This window comes from Erinaceus europaeus, chromosome 12 (genome assembly GCF_950295315.1).
Source record: "Erinaceus europaeus chromosome 12, mEriEur2.1, whole genome shotgun sequence".
NCBI classification, from domain to species: Eukaryota; Metazoa; Chordata; class Mammalia; order Eulipotyphla; family Erinaceidae; genus Erinaceus; species Erinaceus europaeus.
Genome location: NC_080173.1, coordinates 19,173,367 through 19,190,594, shown reverse-complemented (window position 1 = coordinate 19,190,594; position 17,228 = coordinate 19,173,367). Strand labels below are relative to the sequence as shown.

Here is a 17,228-nt window from a genome sequence, read left to right as displayed (position 1 = left end):
GCCACTCTATAGTGCCAGGACCTATAGTTATAAATTATGATTGCTAATTGCTATGAAATGAGTACATTTTACAGCTAAGGAAATGGAAAGTCATATACATATGTAGTGTTCAATCTTAGCTCATATGGCTGTTAGTGACGATGCCAAGGTCCAAACTCATTCATCTGACTTAAATGCATTCATTTTATAAAAGGATATTAACAATTTTTTCCTTACTAATGATGGTAAAAATTCATGTCTTCCATCATCGTCATTGTAACAAGCTCTTACTCAGAGCATTGAAACACGTAGTGATCAAGGTGGTAAAGTATAATCTTGCTGCTTTGGAATCTTCAAACTTATTAGAAAATCAGATGTATGGATAAACTATTAGTGTACAAGATAAGAGTTATACAAGGTCTCTCCAAAATAACTTTGAGTTTCTTTTCCATGAGTACTGCCATCAAATCTGGTTAGAAGTTCTTGGGTAACTTTGCCTATGTCTGAGTAACAAATTCTCACTGGCAATTTATAGCTCTGGGAAAGCCAGGTAGTAGCACTCACACTTCTTAATTAGTTTTCCTGAGCTTGTTAATAATCAAAGAGTCTTCAGCTTTTCATATCTAATTGTCCTGACATCATCTATAGAGATTTCCTCCTGGGGCAGGATTTCCTGACGCCCTCGCAGTTCATGTTATACCTTTGTTACTGAGAAGGCTGCCAAGCATTAGGCAACCATCAAGTCATTAAGAAGCTACAGAACAGTGCTTCTTTTTTCTCTCTGGAGTCTGGGTAGCTGTCCAGTAGAATGCAGTGGACCTGGAAGAAATATGCCATGAAAGCCACCGCAAACAGAAAAAATAATCATAATAAAAGGAGAAACCAAACACAGATACCCTCTCATACATTTCAGGGTGTTAGCACTTAAATTATATTACGCTAAAAAGACAAAGATTGACAGTGACTGCAAAATAAGTGGATAAAATTTTGTTGCTGACCAAAGATAAGTTTCAGCAAAGATGATTCTTCTGACATATTTGCTATTCGTATACTTTCCTTTGAATTTTTCAAATATACTGGTGATTGCAAAGAATAGCAATATTCTTTAGAGAATACGGTTTCCTGGGAAGTGTTATCTCTAGAGAGATTGCTAGAGAGTTTTTAATCTGTTGTAAATTTGTTTTCATAAAGATTTGAGAACAAGAAAATATAGGAAAAAAGAAGTAGACATGACTCTGCTTTTCTGTAACACTCAAGCTTTATTGAATTATCGTGTTAAATTTTTTGCATATGTTATTGATATTTGTTTTAATACTTGTGGTATACAGAGCACCTTCACTGTTCTAGGACCTGAACAATAATATTTATATCCATCATAACTGTCCCAAAGTGATGTAAAAAATGAGTTCAGTTTAAATTTTTTTTTTTAACTATTCATTTTGAGTGAGAATAATATCATCTGAAAGGTGAAAACTAGATTTGAGGCTGGGGAAAACTTACTAGTTTTTGTTGTTGTTTATTTGATTGTTTTTATAGCTTCACTGAGACATAGTGGACATATAATATTGTATTCCTGTAAGACGTACAACATGATGGCTTCAGATATGTATATGGTGCAAAATGATCACTACATTAAGGTTAGCTAACACATCCAGCACTTCCCCAATTACCTTTTATCAGTACCTACTATAAGTTAAGCTATTTTTTAAAGATCTACTCTCTTAGCAGTTTTTCAAGTACATAATATTGTACTGTTAACGATAGTCATAATTTTGTGCGTTATATGCCCCAAATTTACTGATCTTCTAATAGGAACTTTGTACTGATTGATAGTTTTCATTCACCTCTCCCCCAACCCCCCCCACCGTAACCACCATTCTTCTATTTCTATAAATACATTTGTTTTAAGATCCCACACATAAATTATATCATATAGTATTTTTATTTCTTCTGTTGGCTTATGTCACATACATAGTTCCCTCTGAAATCATAAAAATTGTGCATGCTTGGGAAGAAATGTTAGGGAAAGATGACCAGAGAGCTTTGAACTCCAAGTCCATCAGGACCTGGAAAGAAAAGAGGAAAAAATTTAAAAAATGAAGGACACTTGGAAGTAGTAATAGGTTTAGGTGTGATTTAGAAGAGAAGGCAGGACCATGGAAAAATAATCATATATATATATATATATGTATACATATATATAGTTATAAAATTAATGGTCAACACATATTTGTGATCTTGGGAGAATTAGTGAAGTTCCCAATGGAGGGAATAGGGCACAGAACTCTGAGATGGGGACAGTGTGGAATTATACCCACATATAGGAATAGAAGGAGTAGAAACATACACATTTTTAAATTTTAATTTTATTAGTGATTTAATATTGATTTAAAAATTATAAGATAATAAGTGTATAATTCAGCACCGTTCCCAGCACCAGAGTTCTGTATCCCTATTCCCTTCATTGGAAACTACAGTAGTTATCCCAAGGCTGCAGATTTGGGTTAACTATTATTTCTACAACTATCTTGTCTACATTTATATATATTTGCCCTTTTTTCTCCAATGGTCCTGTTTTCCTTTCCAAGTCACATATATACCTATTACTACTTTTGAATGTTTTTCCTTTTTTCCTCTTCTCTCTCTGGGTCCTGATGGAATTGAAGCTCAGAGCCCTCTGGTAATCTTCCCTCTATCATTCCTCCTCTGGAAGTATGTACCAAAATTTTTAAAAAATTTTAATTAATTAATTAATTAATTATATCTTATTTTATTTTTGTGGGTTGAATTATTTTTTTAAATTTATTTTTTATTTAAGAAAGGATAAATTAACAAAGCCATAGGGTAGGAGGGGTACAACTACACACAATTCCCACCACCCAATCTCCATATCGCACCCCCTCCCCTGATAGCTTTCCCATTCTCTATCCCTCTGGGAGCATGGACCCAGGGTCATTGTGGGTTGCAGAAGGTGAAAGGTCTGGCTTCTGTAATTGCTTTCCCGCTGAACATGGACATTGACTGGTCAGTCCATACTCCCAGTCTGCCTCTCTCTTTCCCTATTAGGGTGGGTCTCTGGGGAAGCAGAGCTCCAGGCCACATTGGTGGGGTCTTCAGTCCAGGGAAGCCTGGCCAGCATCCTGATGGCATCTGGCACCTGGTGGCTGAAAAGAGAGTTAACACACAAAGCCAAACAAATTGCTATCAGGGGAGGGAGTGGGATGTGGAGATCGGGTTATGGGAATTGTGCGGAATTGTACCCCTCTCATTCTATGGTTTTGTTAATGTCTCCTTTCTTAAAAAAAAAAATATATATATATATATATATATATACATACAAAAACAAATTGTTGAGCACTCATGGACCCAAAGGTTGGAGTAGTGGAGAGGAAGTGTTAGGGAGGTACTCACTGCAAACTCTAGTATACTTCTGCTTTCAGGTATATATTTTGCACTAGTTTATGGATACGTGTGAACATATGCTCTCTCTCACAGAACCTGGTCTATATCTAGGTTTTGGGACTTTGTTAGAAAGTGATCCACCTGGGATGGAATTAGAGTATACTATGAAAGGAAAGGTCTCACCTGAGTAATGAAGCTGAAGGGTTGTCATTCCACACCTGAAGTCTCTGGACACAGTCTGAGCTGAAGCATGTTGAGGTGGCAATCATTGTGTTGTTTAGGTTGTGATCGGCAGATGCAATATTATTTGATATGGATTGGGAGAGGCATACAGGAAAGTGGACCTTATCCTAAGGTACCAGGACTGGGGAAATATAGGGTCTATAGTGGAGATGTGAGGTTCCTGCTGTCTTAGGGTTCAAAAAGACAATGGATAGTTAATGTAATCTTAACATTATTTGGTAATTGGGTTAACTTTGAAAAGTCCTTTTGTTAGGGTTTGCTGTATAGTACCCAGTATCTTGTATATAGCTGTGCTATTGGTTGCTTCTGATCTACTTGGTCTAGGCTTTTGAGAGAGTCCACTTATCAAATACACAGCCTATATATTAAAAAGACTCAGTCTGTGTTTTAGAAACTTCTAGACATACAATTAATTTTCCCCCTCTCATATTAATTAACTAGTGATTTATATGACTACACTTTACTAGGAGTGTACATAAACACCATTCCCACCACCAAAAGACTGTGTCCCATCCTACCCACCCACCCCCACCCCTCACCGGCCCAGGAAGCCGCATGTCTACCCCTCACCACAGGGTTTTTACTTTGGTGCCCTACTTACAATTTGGTCAGGTCCTGCTTTTAGTTTCCCTTTCAGATCTTCTTTCTCAACTTCTGTTGATGAGTGGGATCATCCCATACTCATCTTTATCTTTCTTACTTAGCTCACTTAACATAATTCCTTCTAGCTCTGTCCAAGATGGGTCAGAGAAGGTGGGTTCATTGTTCTTGATAGCTGTATCGTATTCCATTGTGTGTATATATACCACAGCTTTCTCAGCCACTCCTCTGTTGTTGGGCGCCTGGGTTGCTTCCAGGTTTTAGCTATTATGAATTGTGCTGCTATGAACATAGGAGTACACACCTCTTTTTGGTTGGGTGTTATGGAGTCCTTGGGGTATAATCCCAGGAGAGGAATTACTGGATCATATGGAAGGTCCATGTCTAGCCTTCTGAGAGTTTTCCAGACTGCTCTCCACAGAGGCTGTTCCAATTTACATTCCCACCAGCAATGCAAAAGGGTTCCTCTGTCCCCACAGCCTCTCCAACACTTGTTGCTGCTGTCCTTTTTGATGAATGCCATTCTTACAGGAGTGAGGTAGTATCTGAATGTTGTCTTAATTTGCATTTCTCTGACAATCAATGACCTAGAGCAGTTTTTTATATGTTTGTTAGCCTTTTGGGTCTCCTCTGAGGTGAATGTTTTGTTCATATCCTCTGCCCATTTTTCGATGGGGTCATTTGCTTTTTTGGTGCTAAGTTTGCTGAGCTCTTTATATATTTTGGTGATTAGTTTCTTGTCTGATGTATGGCATGTGAAGATCTTTTCCCATTCTGTGAGGGGTCTTTTGTTTGTTTAATAGTTTCTTTAGTTCTGCAGAAGATTTTCAATTTGATGTAGTCCCATTGGTTTGTTTCTGCTTTAGTCTTTCTTGCAATTGGGTTTATTTCATCAAAGATGTCCTTGAGGTGTAGGTGGGAAAGTGTTTTCCTCTAAGTATTTGATTGTTTCTGGTCTAACATCCAGGTCTTTGATCCATTTGCAGTTGATTTTTGTTTCTGGTGAGATAAGGTGGTTCAGTTTCATTCTTCTGCATGTTACAACCCAGTTTTCCCAGCACCATTTATTGAAGAGAGACTCCTTCTTCCATTTAATTCTTTGGGCCCTCTTATCAAAGATTAGATGTCCATAGGTGTGGGGATTTATTTCTGGGCTTTTAATTCTGTTCTACTGGTCTGTGTGCCTATTTTTGTTCCAGTACCATGCTGTTTTGATGATGATGGCTTTATAATATAGTTTGAGATCTGGGAGTGTGATGCCTTTATTTCTGTTTCTTTTCCTTAAGATGGTTTTGGCAATTCTAGGTGTTTTCAGGTTCCAGATAAATGATTGTAGTGTTTGTTCTATTCTCTTAAAGAAGCTTTGGTGGAACTTTGATGGGTAGTGCATTAAATTTGTATATGGCTCTGGGGAGATTATTCATTTTGATGATATTTATTCTTCCAATCCATGAGCATGGGATATCTTTTCCATTTCTTGGTATCAGTTTCTATTTCCTTGAGTAGCGACTCATAGTTTTCAGCATACAAGTCTTTCATTTCTTTGGTCAACTTTATTCCTATGTATTTGATTGATTTTGCTGAAACAGCAAATGGGAGTGATTTCTGGATGTCTTCTTCTTCAGATTTAGTGTTTGCATAAAGAAATGCCACTGATTTTTGTACATTGATTTTGTAGTCTGACTCCTTGGTATATTGCCTAATAACTTCCAGTAGTTTTCTGCTGGATTCTTTAGGTTTTTATATGTATACTATCATATAATCTGCAAATAGTGAGAGTTTGACTTCTTCCCTTCCAATATGTATTCCTTTGATTTCTTTCTCTTGCCTGATTGCTATGGCAAGAACTTACAATACTATGTTGAAAAGTAATGATGATAGTGGACAGCCCTATCTAGTCCCTGATCTGAGGGGGAATGATTTCTGCTTCTGTCCATTGAGTATGATGTTGGCTATAGGTTTGCTATATATAGATTCCACTATCTTGAGGAATTTCTCATCTATTCCCATTTTTTGTAGAGTTTTGAGCATGAATGGGTGTTGGATTTTGTCAAAGGCTTTCTCTGCATCTATTGAGATAATCATGTGGTTTTTGGCTTTGCTTTTATTGATGTGGTGAATGACATTGATTGACTTATGGATGTTGAATCAGCCTTGCATTCCTGGGATGAATCCCACTTGGTAGTGATGAAAAATCTTTTTGATATGCTGCTGTATCCTGTTGGCCAAGATCTTGCTTAATATTTTGGCATCTATGTTCATCAGAGATATTGGTCTGTAGTTTTCCTTTTTTGTTGTGTCCCTATCAGCTTTTGGTATCAGGGTGATGTTGGCTTCATAGAAGGTGGAAGGGAGTGTTCCTGTTTCTTCAACCTATGGAAAAACTTAAGAAGTATGGGTACTGTTTCCTGAAAGTTTTGTCGAATTCGTTTGTGAACCCATCTGGTCCAGGATTTTTGTTGTTGGGGAGATTCTTAATAACAGTTTCAATGTCTTTGTCTGTGATTGGTGCATTTAGGTTTTGTAGTTCTTCTTGGTTCAGTTTTGGAAGGGCATATGTTTCTAGGAATTGTTCCATTTCTTCCAGATTCTCTAGCTTGGTGGCGTATAGTTCTTCATAGAAGTTTCGCATGATTCTCTGGATTTCTGTGGTGTCAGTTGTGATATCTCCTCCATCATTTACAACTCTATTAATTTGAGTCTTCTCTCTTTTTTTTTTTGGTGAGTCTGGCTAGGGGTTTGTCAATTTTGTTTAATCTTTCAGAGAACCAACATTTGGCTTCATTGATCTTTTGTATGGTTCTCTTATTTTCAATGTTGTTTATTTCTGCTCACATTTTAGTGATTTCTGTCCTTCTGGTTGCTTTATTTTTATTTTTATTTTTTTTGCCTTCAGGGTTATTGCTGGGGCTCAGTGCCTATACTATGAATCTGCTGCTCCTGGAGGCCATTTTCCCCCTTTTGTTGCCCTTGTTGTTGTAGCTTGTTGTGGTTATTATTGTTGTTGATGTCATTTGTTGTTGGATAGGACACAGAGAAATGGAGAGAGATGGGGAAGACAGAGAGGGGGAGAGAAAGATAGATGCCTGCAGACCGACATCAGTGCCTGTGAAGCGACTCCCCTGCAGGTGGGGATCCGGGGGCTCGAACTGGGATCCTCACACTGGTCCTTGTGCTTTGCGCCACGTGTGCTAACCTGCTGTGCTACCGCCCGACCCCCATACCAAAATTCTTTATGGGGTGCAGAAAGTGGGAATTCTGGCTTCTGTAATTGCTTCTCTATTGTATGTGGACATTGGCAGGGCTCCTGATAGGTGAGGCTCCAGCAAAGAGTTGTGAGGTGATCTGCCCAGAGAAGTCAGGGTGAAATCATAGTAGCATCTGCAACTTGGTGGCTGAAAGGCAGTAAGATATATAGCAGGACAAATGACTAATGAACAAGAACCAAAAAGTAGGAATATAGCAGGTGATAATCAGGATCTTAAGGTGGAAGGAAGCTAGTAAGTTTATTTTTGACATGTTCCTAGAGGCCTATAGCTTTCATAGTTTTTGCTTGAGTTTGATAGCTAAAATGTACTTGCACAAAAATATTGTCTGGGAAGTTGGTGTCAGAGTTGAGAATAGAGATAGAAAGTTGGATTAGGGCAGAGGGTAGCTCCTAAAATTGAAGAAAATCTATGAATAAAATTAACTGTTTATCCCATTGACCTGACCTAGGGCCTATATATGTTCATATTTAGGACAGGAGCCTGTGTAATCTCCTGAGTTCCAGTTGGTTTGAGCTCCTAGTTCATGGTCACAGCTGAGAACATTCCAGGCTTCATTCATTTCCAGACCAGTCTTGCTGGAGGGGCAAGGTAGGATGATTCATCCTCCTTTCAGAGAGTAGGGCAGTCCCTACCATTGCTACTTTATAGGGAGGATAAGTTCCTGGAATGACCCACAAGAGGACTTAAAGCATATGCATTTCTTTTTTTATTTTTATTTTTTAAATTTTTATTTATAAAAAGGAAACATTGACTAAAACCATAGGATAAGAGGAGTACAACGCCACATAGTTTCCACCACTAGAACTCAGTATCCCATCCCCTTCCTTGATAGCTTTCTATTCTTTATCCCTCTGGGAGTATGGGCCCAGGGTCATTATGGGGTGCAGAAGGTGGAAAGTCTGGCTTCTATAATTGCTTCCTCACTGAACATGAGCATTGGTAGGTCAATTCATACTCCCAGCCTGTCTCTCTCTTTCCCTATTGGGATGGGGTTCTGGGGAAATGGGGCTCCAGGACATACTGGTGGGGTCGTCTGTCCAAGGAAGTCCAGCTGGCATCATGTTAGCATCTGGAACCTGGTGGCTGAAAAAAAGAGTTAACATATAGAGCCAAAAAAATTGTTGATGAATCATGAACCTAAAGGCTGGAAAAGTTCATATGAAGAGTTGGGGGGGGGGGCTCTCTGTTTTGTAGATAGTTAGTAGTCCTATTTTAGTTATATTCCAAAGGGCCCATGACTAAACTAGTTTTTTTTTTTTTCCTGAGCCTGACATCTGATATGCAGGTGGATCTAAGTTATTGTCTAGGGAGATGATGTCATGGCCTCTTCATGCATTTCATCAGGTATCAGGTGAGGAAGGCCATGGACATGAGCTGGATTATGGCGCTGCTGATGATAGAGGCAATCACAGCTACCTTGAAGCCAAACGTCTCTTGCGGTGGTATGGACTTCCATGTGGGCGTCTCTGACGACCATTCCATGGTGTTCCCTTTCAAGGAACAGAAAGCTGGATCAGGGAAGAGAGTAGCTCCCAAATATGGGAAAGGTGTATAAATATTGTTGACTGTAACCCCCATCAATTTGATCTGATCTGGGGCCCATATTCAGCTTAGGATCCTATACGTCCCTATAGATCTGAGCTCACATTCTATGGTTATGAGTAGGAACATTACAAGCTACCTCAATTTCAGGACCCATCTTTTTCAGGTGGAACATAGAGTATGTTGTCGTACCTCCCTTTGGAGGATGGAACGTTCTCTACCGTTGTTGATCCATGTTGAGGGAGCATATGCATTTCTTAACTATACCCTAGAGTTCTCAGAATGATATCCATGACCCAGATATAGCTCATTGACATGTTTGTTTTAGCTAATTTAGAACACTTGAAATATTAGATCCATTGTCAACACTTAAAAATTGAAAGACTTTTACAACAAAAATACGGAGTCCGGTGGTAGTGGTAGCGCAGCGGGTTAAGCGCAGGTGGCGCAAATCACAAGGACCGCTGTAAGAATCTCGGTTCGAGCCCCCGGCTCCCCACCTGCAGGGGAGTCGCTTCACAGGCAATGAAGCAGGTCTACAGGTGTCTGTCTTTCTCTCCCCCTCTCTGTCTTCCCCTCCTCTCTCCATTTCTCTCTGTCCTATCCAACAATGATGACATTAAGAACAGCAATAGTAATAACTACAAAAAATAAAACAACAAAGGCAACAAAAGGGAATAAATAAATAAATAAATGAATACTAACTTTCCTACTTCTCTTTAAGGGACTAACATAACACCCATGCTTCTTTTTAAGGAACTAACACTCAGCAGCACATATACTAAAGTTGGAACGATATAGAGAAGATTAGCATGGCTCCTGCACAAGGATGACAAGCAATTTCATGAAGCATTCCATATTTTTGTGTTCATGTTCATAGCAGCACAATTTTTAATAGCCAAAATCTGAAAGCAATCTAGGTGTCCAACAACAGATAAGTGGCTGAGTAAATTTTAGTATATATACACAATGGAATACTACTCAGCTATTACAAATGGTGTATTAACCTTCTTCACCCCATCTTGGATAGACTTTGAAGGAATCATGTGATGTGAGATAAGCTAAAAAAAAAAAAGGATGCATATGAGATGACCCCATTCATAGACAGAAGCTGAAAAATAAGAACAGAAGGGGAAACACAAGGCAGAACTTGGACTGGAGTTTGCGTATTGCACCAAAGTTAAAGACTCTGGAGTGTATGTATGTGGTGGGGAGAAGTTCAGGTCCTGGAACATGATTAGAGTGTTATGTAGAAAGCTGAGAAATGTTATACATGTACCAACTACTGTATTTGACTGTCTACAGTAAGCCATTAATCCCCCCTAAAGGAAAAAAAAATTACTAGCACCTATAAAGTTTTATCTTACATGGCAACATAGCAGAAATTGGGTGACAGCATAGCAGAAACTATTATGCATGCTCACAAAAAAAAAAAAAACAAGAAAAAATACCTGGAAGGATTAGAAGCATATGCAGTTTTTTTTTGTTTTTTATTTATTTTTTTTAGTCTGTACCCTGGAGTTATCAGAATGATACCTATAATCAAGATACAACCCATAGACATGTTTGATTTAGCTAGTTTAGAACACTTACAAGGTTAGAAACCATTGCAAACACCTGAAAATTGAGAGACCTTTTCAGTAAAAATACTGTTTCCAACTGCTCCTTAAAGGACTAACACCTATGAAGTTTTTCTTATTATGCATAGCAACATAGAAGAAACTAGGTGGTGGGTACTTTTTAAAGTATGGTATTTGCATTCCAACTTGCCTAAGTTCTTGCCCCACCCAAATGTCTTACACACAAATTCCTTTTTATAAAAATTCTTCAAAGGTCCCTGTGATCCTTGATCTGTGGTCTGATTTTCCTGACTTCCAATGTTTTCAAACATTCTTATGTGTTTCTACAGTACTTTTCCTTCTCACTCATCCAGGCAATAATTTTTAAAAAGACTTATTTGGTAATCAAGTTTAATTTACTTTCTTCTTTTTATTTTCAAAGTCTCTTTAGAAGATTTTCTCAGTTACTTTCAATAAAAATGAAACCACTTTTTTTTGTTCTTTCAATAGCTGTATTATATTTCATTGGAAATCCTCTTAATTCATTGCTTATTTCCTTAGAGTTTTGATTTCTGAAATTCATATGCTTCTAAGCCTTAAGATATTCAGTCTTTCCTAGTCTGTAGTTTTGAACTACACTGCCAGGGCATGTCAATTATACTTAAGAGTTCAGGATTTTGATTAGTGAGTATGTCTGGGGCAGGGTGGTGGGAGTGGTGTGCTTCCCTCTACTACGACCTTTACTGAGTCAGATGGAACCAGTAAGTTTACATAAAGCTTATTCCTCCTTGAATTCTTTCTTTGCAAGTACCTTTTACTATAACTTGTGGAACTTGGTAGATTAAGTGCTAGGAAGAGAAGTGGCCTGCATACCACTTGTAAATGAAACTCAAGAACTTAAGAACTTCATCAGAAAGAAGGAAAGACTCAAGAAATATAATTGGTTGGAGCATTCCAATCTGTCAACAACTCAATTTCAATTAAGGCATGAGAATCCAAGAAACAAATGCAAAGCAAAGACAGCAGCAGATAAGAGGAGGCATTTCTTTCTCTTTCTTTTTTGCCTTCAGGATTATTGCTGGGGCTCGGTGCCTGTACTACGAATCCACTGCTCCTGTGACCTTTTTTTTCCTTCTCCATTTTATTGAATAGGACAGGGAGAAATTGAGAGAGGAGGGCAAAACCACTTCTAACCATATGATCTGAGGCATGCTCCTTGAATATATTTTCCTCAACACAAAGCAATAATAATTACATATAGTGTAGTGAAATAGTAGTAAAACATTAACTAAGCTGCAGGGGGTCGGGTGGTAGAGCAGCAGGTTAAGGGCACATAGTGTGACCAGTGTTAAGGATCCCAGTTTGAGCCCCCGGCTCCCCACCTGCAGGGGAACTTATTCACAAGCAGTGAAGCAGGTCTGCAGGTGTCTTGTCTTTCCCCCTCTCTGTCTTCCCTTCCTCTCTCCATTTCTCTCTGTCCTATCCAACAACAATGATAAAAAAAATAATAACAACTACAACAATAAACAAGGGCAACAAAAAAATAGCCTATAGAAGCAGTGGATTCTTAGTGCAGGCACTAAGCCCCAGCAATAACCCTGGAGGCAAAAAAAAAAAAATTGGTTTTGCCATTGGGATCTGAAATCTATATATTTGCCTCCAATGTAATGGACTTTATACTCTGCATTTAGTCAGAACTTTCGTTTCGATGTCAAAACCAAACCTATGGTCATAAGATAGCTAGCTAATTCTTTTTTTCACAGAACATGTTCAGATACATGATCTCATTTAATAACACTGACTGCATAGACAACTTAGTCTTAGAGAGCAGAAAGGCCAGGGTCCAAGAAGAGGAGTGAACTCTTGAAAACGGCTTAACCAATTCTCCCCAATTTTTTTTTCCAATTTTTTCTTTTTATTGCTTTTGGTGGTGGAGTTGGAACCTCATGCATGGGTGATTTCACTGTTCCTGGATTACTACCACTGTTTTCACTCAGACAGAGAGACAGAAAGGCAGAATGAATATGCGAGAGAGAGAAGAGGAGGGAGACCTGCTGTTTCCCTGGTACTGTGGTAATCCTATGTGGTGCTGAATATCAAATGTGAGCAACATGCATAACAAGACATTCACCGGATGTGAAGCTTCCTCCCTGCTAATGGGGACCAGGGGCTTCAACCAAGATCCTAGTACATAGTAACATGTACACTCAACCAGATGTGTCACCTCTTGGCCTTGCTATTTATAATTATAAAATACCAATGCATTTAAAGGGGGAAAATGTGATTTTAACTTATGGATTATTAAAAATATTGCCTTTGGCCTACACATTCTAGTTTGCCACCCCAGCCACCATGAAGTCTTATTTTCCTCATGGTGTGTACCAGATCTTGCATGATCTGGCCTTTCTATTCTATGTTTTAAAACCTTTTTTTTATCTTTACTTGTTTATTGGATAGAGACAGCCAGAAATCTAGAGGGAAGGGAGAGATAGTGAGGAAGAGAGACAGACACCTGCAGCCCTGCTGCATCACTAAGAAAGCTTTCCCCTGAAGGTGAGGACCAGGGGCTCAAACCTGGGTCCTCGTGCATTGCAATGTGTGCACTCAACTAGGTGCACCACAACCCAGCCCCCTCTATTTTATTTTTATTTCTTATTACTCTCTGTCACCCATCTTATATTTCTCCATTACTGCATGACTTGTCGTATCTTACTCCACACTAGTTTCTGCCTCCTGGTTTTTCTTTTATTTTTTCTTTTATTTTTTTATTTATAAAAATATAAATCATCTCTATCAAGAACAACACAATAGACCCCTTTGTGGGCCCCCATAGGATCTTGCCCTCAACTTTGTTCAACAACGGTAGAAAATATTCCATCCTCCGAAGGGAGGTTGTACAACATACTCTATGCTCCACCTGAGGAAAGATGGGTCCTGAAATTGGGGCAGCTTGGAACGTTCCTACTCATGACCACAAAATGTGAACTCAGATTACAGGAATGCAGAGGTCACATAGGCTAAGCTGAATATGGGCCCCTGATCACATCAAATTAATGGGGGCTACAATCAATAATATTTATACATATTTCCTGTATTTGGGAGCTACTCTCTTCCCTGATCCAGCTTTCTGGTCCTTTTTCCAGCCATGACATCATATCCCCAGACAGTAACTTAGATCCACCTGCATATCAGATTTCAGGCTCAAGGAAAAAAAAAAAAAAGAAAAACTAGTATAGTCATGGGCCTTTTGAAATATAACTAAATAGGAGTACTAACTATCTACAAAACAGAGACCCCCAACTCTTCATCTGCACTATTTCAGCCTTTAGGTTCATGACTAGTCAACAACTTGTTTGGCATTATATGTTAACTCTCTTTTCAGCCACAAGGTTCCTGATGCTGCTGTGATGTCTACCAGACTTCCCTGGACAGATGACCTCATCAATGTGTCCTGGAGCTCTGCTTCCCCAGAGCCCCACTCCACTAAGGAAAGAGAGAGGCAGGCTGTGAGTATGGATCGACCAGTCAATGCCCATGTTCAGTGGGAAAGCAATGATAGAAGCCAGACGTTCCACCTTCTGCATCCCACGATGACCTTGGGTCCATACTCCCAGAGAGTTAAAGCATAGGAAAGCTATCAGGGGAGGGGAAAAATTAAAAATTTTTAAATAATTTTTTAAAAAGGAAACACTGACAAAACCATAGGATAAGAGAGGAACAACTCCACACAATTCCCACCACCAGAACTCCATATCTCACCCCCTCCCAACATGGGCATTGGCAATTGATCCCTACTACCAGCCTGTCTCTCTCTTTCCCTAGTGGGACAGGGCTCTGGGGAATTGGGGTTCCAGGACACATTGGTGGGATTCTCCTGGTTTTTCTTAAATGTCCTGACATATTTCCTCTTTTCCCAACTCCCCTACCAGACTTAAGTCCTCGTATGCATTCGTTACTATTCAACTCAAAACCTTTTTTCTTTAAAAAGAATTTCTCTGTTATTCTTTCTCTAGACTCCCACAATTTGTGTCTTTTCCCAGCATTTCTGTCATCACCTGACAGTATATATATTTCTTTAGTACCTGTATCAAGTACTAGACTGAGTTTCTTAGTGAACAGAAATGGCTCTTATTCCTCCTGTAACTTCAATGTTTAGCCCAGGGTTTGGCACAGAGTACACAGTCTATAAAGTCTCACTGGATTTTAATTCTGGCACCATCTCTTCTTTAATAGAGGGAGAGTATTGTATCATAAATAAGTTCTTTCATACACCTGTATTACAGTTGCACCAACTACAGGGTATATGACCTATTTCTAGCTCAGGGAGACCAATTCAATTTTAATAGTTTGAAAGTCATTTATAGATGGTTTTTTCCTTTGGGTGGTGCATGGCTCTAATAATACCAAGGCCAGGAATTCAATTGCTATTTAGTTCAGAGTGCTCTTCTCTGCAAGTGACCATAGGTTATATCTCTAATCCAGCTAGCCATTTTTCAGTTGCCTTCTATTTGTCACAGGGAGCTATAGACTCCAGACACAGAAATCCATCACCCCTGGCTAGGAAACGCTGTGCAGAGCACATGCCTGTGATTAGAAAGTAGACCATCTTTCTTATAGGAAATGTACAGTTGTATAGGAAAAATATTTAAAATACAGACAAATATGGCATAAGAATAGAAATAGAATAAAGAGTTCAGGGACAATTCCACCAACAGGAGGTATCTACAATTTCTGGATGTTTAATTTTCAAAAAAATAACTTTCACTGTTTCTGTTATTTTATTTGTGCAACTTTTCTGGTTCTTTTTCCTCCTTAACATGATATCTGGGATAGTCTCTCAGGCCCTTAAAATTCTTCGTTAATCTAACTTTAAAATATAACTTACTATTTTACCATATTTGCTGGAAATATTGTGGCACCTAAAGTAGAATAAAAAAAAAAAAAACTCAAAAGATAGCTCACCCAGTAGAGTGCATGCCAAGTTTGAGCTCCTACCTTGTTGGGAAAGTTCCAGTGCCTGGTATCTTTCCTTCTCTCTCTGTCTCTCTGATGAGTGAAAATATCAGTCTGGAAGTAGTGAAATCACTTATGTGCAAAGTCCTGACTTTATAGAAGGAAGAATGTAAGTATGGGAGGGAGGGGAGGGGAGAGGGAGGGGGGAAGAGAAGGAGGAGGGAGAGGGAAGAATGTAATATAAAAATCTAAAATAGGCAAATATATATACAGGTAGACAGTCATAGAAATAACAGTCAACCCACATCTGTGACCATTGCAGTTTCCAATGGAGGGAATGGGACATAGAACTCTGGTGGTGGGAACAGTATAGAATTATACCCCTATTATTCCATAATTTTATAAGTCAATATTAAATCACTAATAAAAATGTTCCTTAGTTCTATCCATCTAATTGAGACTCAAATAATAGTCAACATTATTTTTCTCCATAAATAGTAAAAAGAATTTTTTTAAGTAAAAGTAATCTCACCAGCATATAGATCTAGAATTAGGGCTAAAACAAATAAGACAAATCCCTTCCTACTCTTGCTTTGCTTAGTTGAAAAATGGAGGATGTAGAATGTGGAAGGTCTGGCTTCTTTAATTACTTCTCCACTGGACATGAACCTTCGCAGGTCGATCCATACCCCCAGCCCGTTTCTTTTTTTTTTTTTTTTCCCTCCAGGGTTATTGCTGGGCTCGGTGCCTGCACCATGAATCCACCGCTCCTGGAGGCCATTTTTCCCCCTTTTTGTTGCCCTAGTTGTTGCAGCCTCATTGCGGTTATTATTGCCATTGTTGACGTTGCTTTGTTGTTGGATAGGACAGAGAGAAATGGAGAGAGGAGGGGAAGACAGAGAGATAGGGAAAGAAAGATAGACACCTGCAGACCCGCTTCACAGGCGGTGAAGTGACTCCCCTGCAGGTGGGGAGCCGGGGGCTCGAACCGGGATCCTTACAACGGTCCCTGTGCTTTGCGTCACGTGCGCTTAACCCACTGTGCCACCGCCCGACCGCCGCCCCCCCAACCCGTTTCTATCTTTCCCTAGTGAGGTAGGGGCTCTGGAGAGGTAAGATTTCAGGACACATTGGTGAGTCATCTGCCCAGGGAAGTCAGGATGGAATTCTAGTAGTGTCTGCTGGAAAGCAGTAAGAGATAAAACAGGATAAATTGCTTAATAAATAGGAATCCAAAGGTAGGATTAGAGCAGATGAAATTAAGGGTCATCGTCTGGGAAGAGACTAGGAAGTCTATTTTAGGTACATCCCAAGAGGACCATGACTGATTTTTGCTTGAGTGGAGAGTTAACATGTAGTGGACTAAACCCCCATAAAGAATTTTGGTCCATGCTCCTAGAGGGATAAAGAATAGGGAAATTTTGAGCTGGAGAGACAGCATAATGGTTATGCAAAAGGATTTCATACCTGAGGCTTCAAGGTCCCAGGTACAATCCCTAGCACCACTGTAAACCAGAGTTGTACAGTGCTCTGGCTAAAAATAAATAAATAACACATAAAAAATTGGAAGTTTCCAATGAAGGGGATGGGACACGGAAATCTGGTCATAGGAAATATGTGAAATTATACCCCTGTTTCTTAATCATTATTAAAATCACTGATAAAAATTAAGAAGGAGATA

At 39.1% G+C, this 17,228-nt stretch overlaps 1 non-coding gene across 1 annotated transcript; it reads left to right on the top strand.

The window, feature by feature from the left end:
- Positions 1-9,791: 9,791 nt before the first annotated feature.
- Positions 9,792-9,899, top strand: LOC132542234 (U6 spliceosomal RNA). Its single transcript, XR_009553340.1, has one exon. It is a non-coding gene; the product is annotated as a U6 spliceosomal RNA (small nuclear RNA).
- The last annotated feature ends 7,329 nt before the right edge of the window (positions 9,900-17,228 follow it).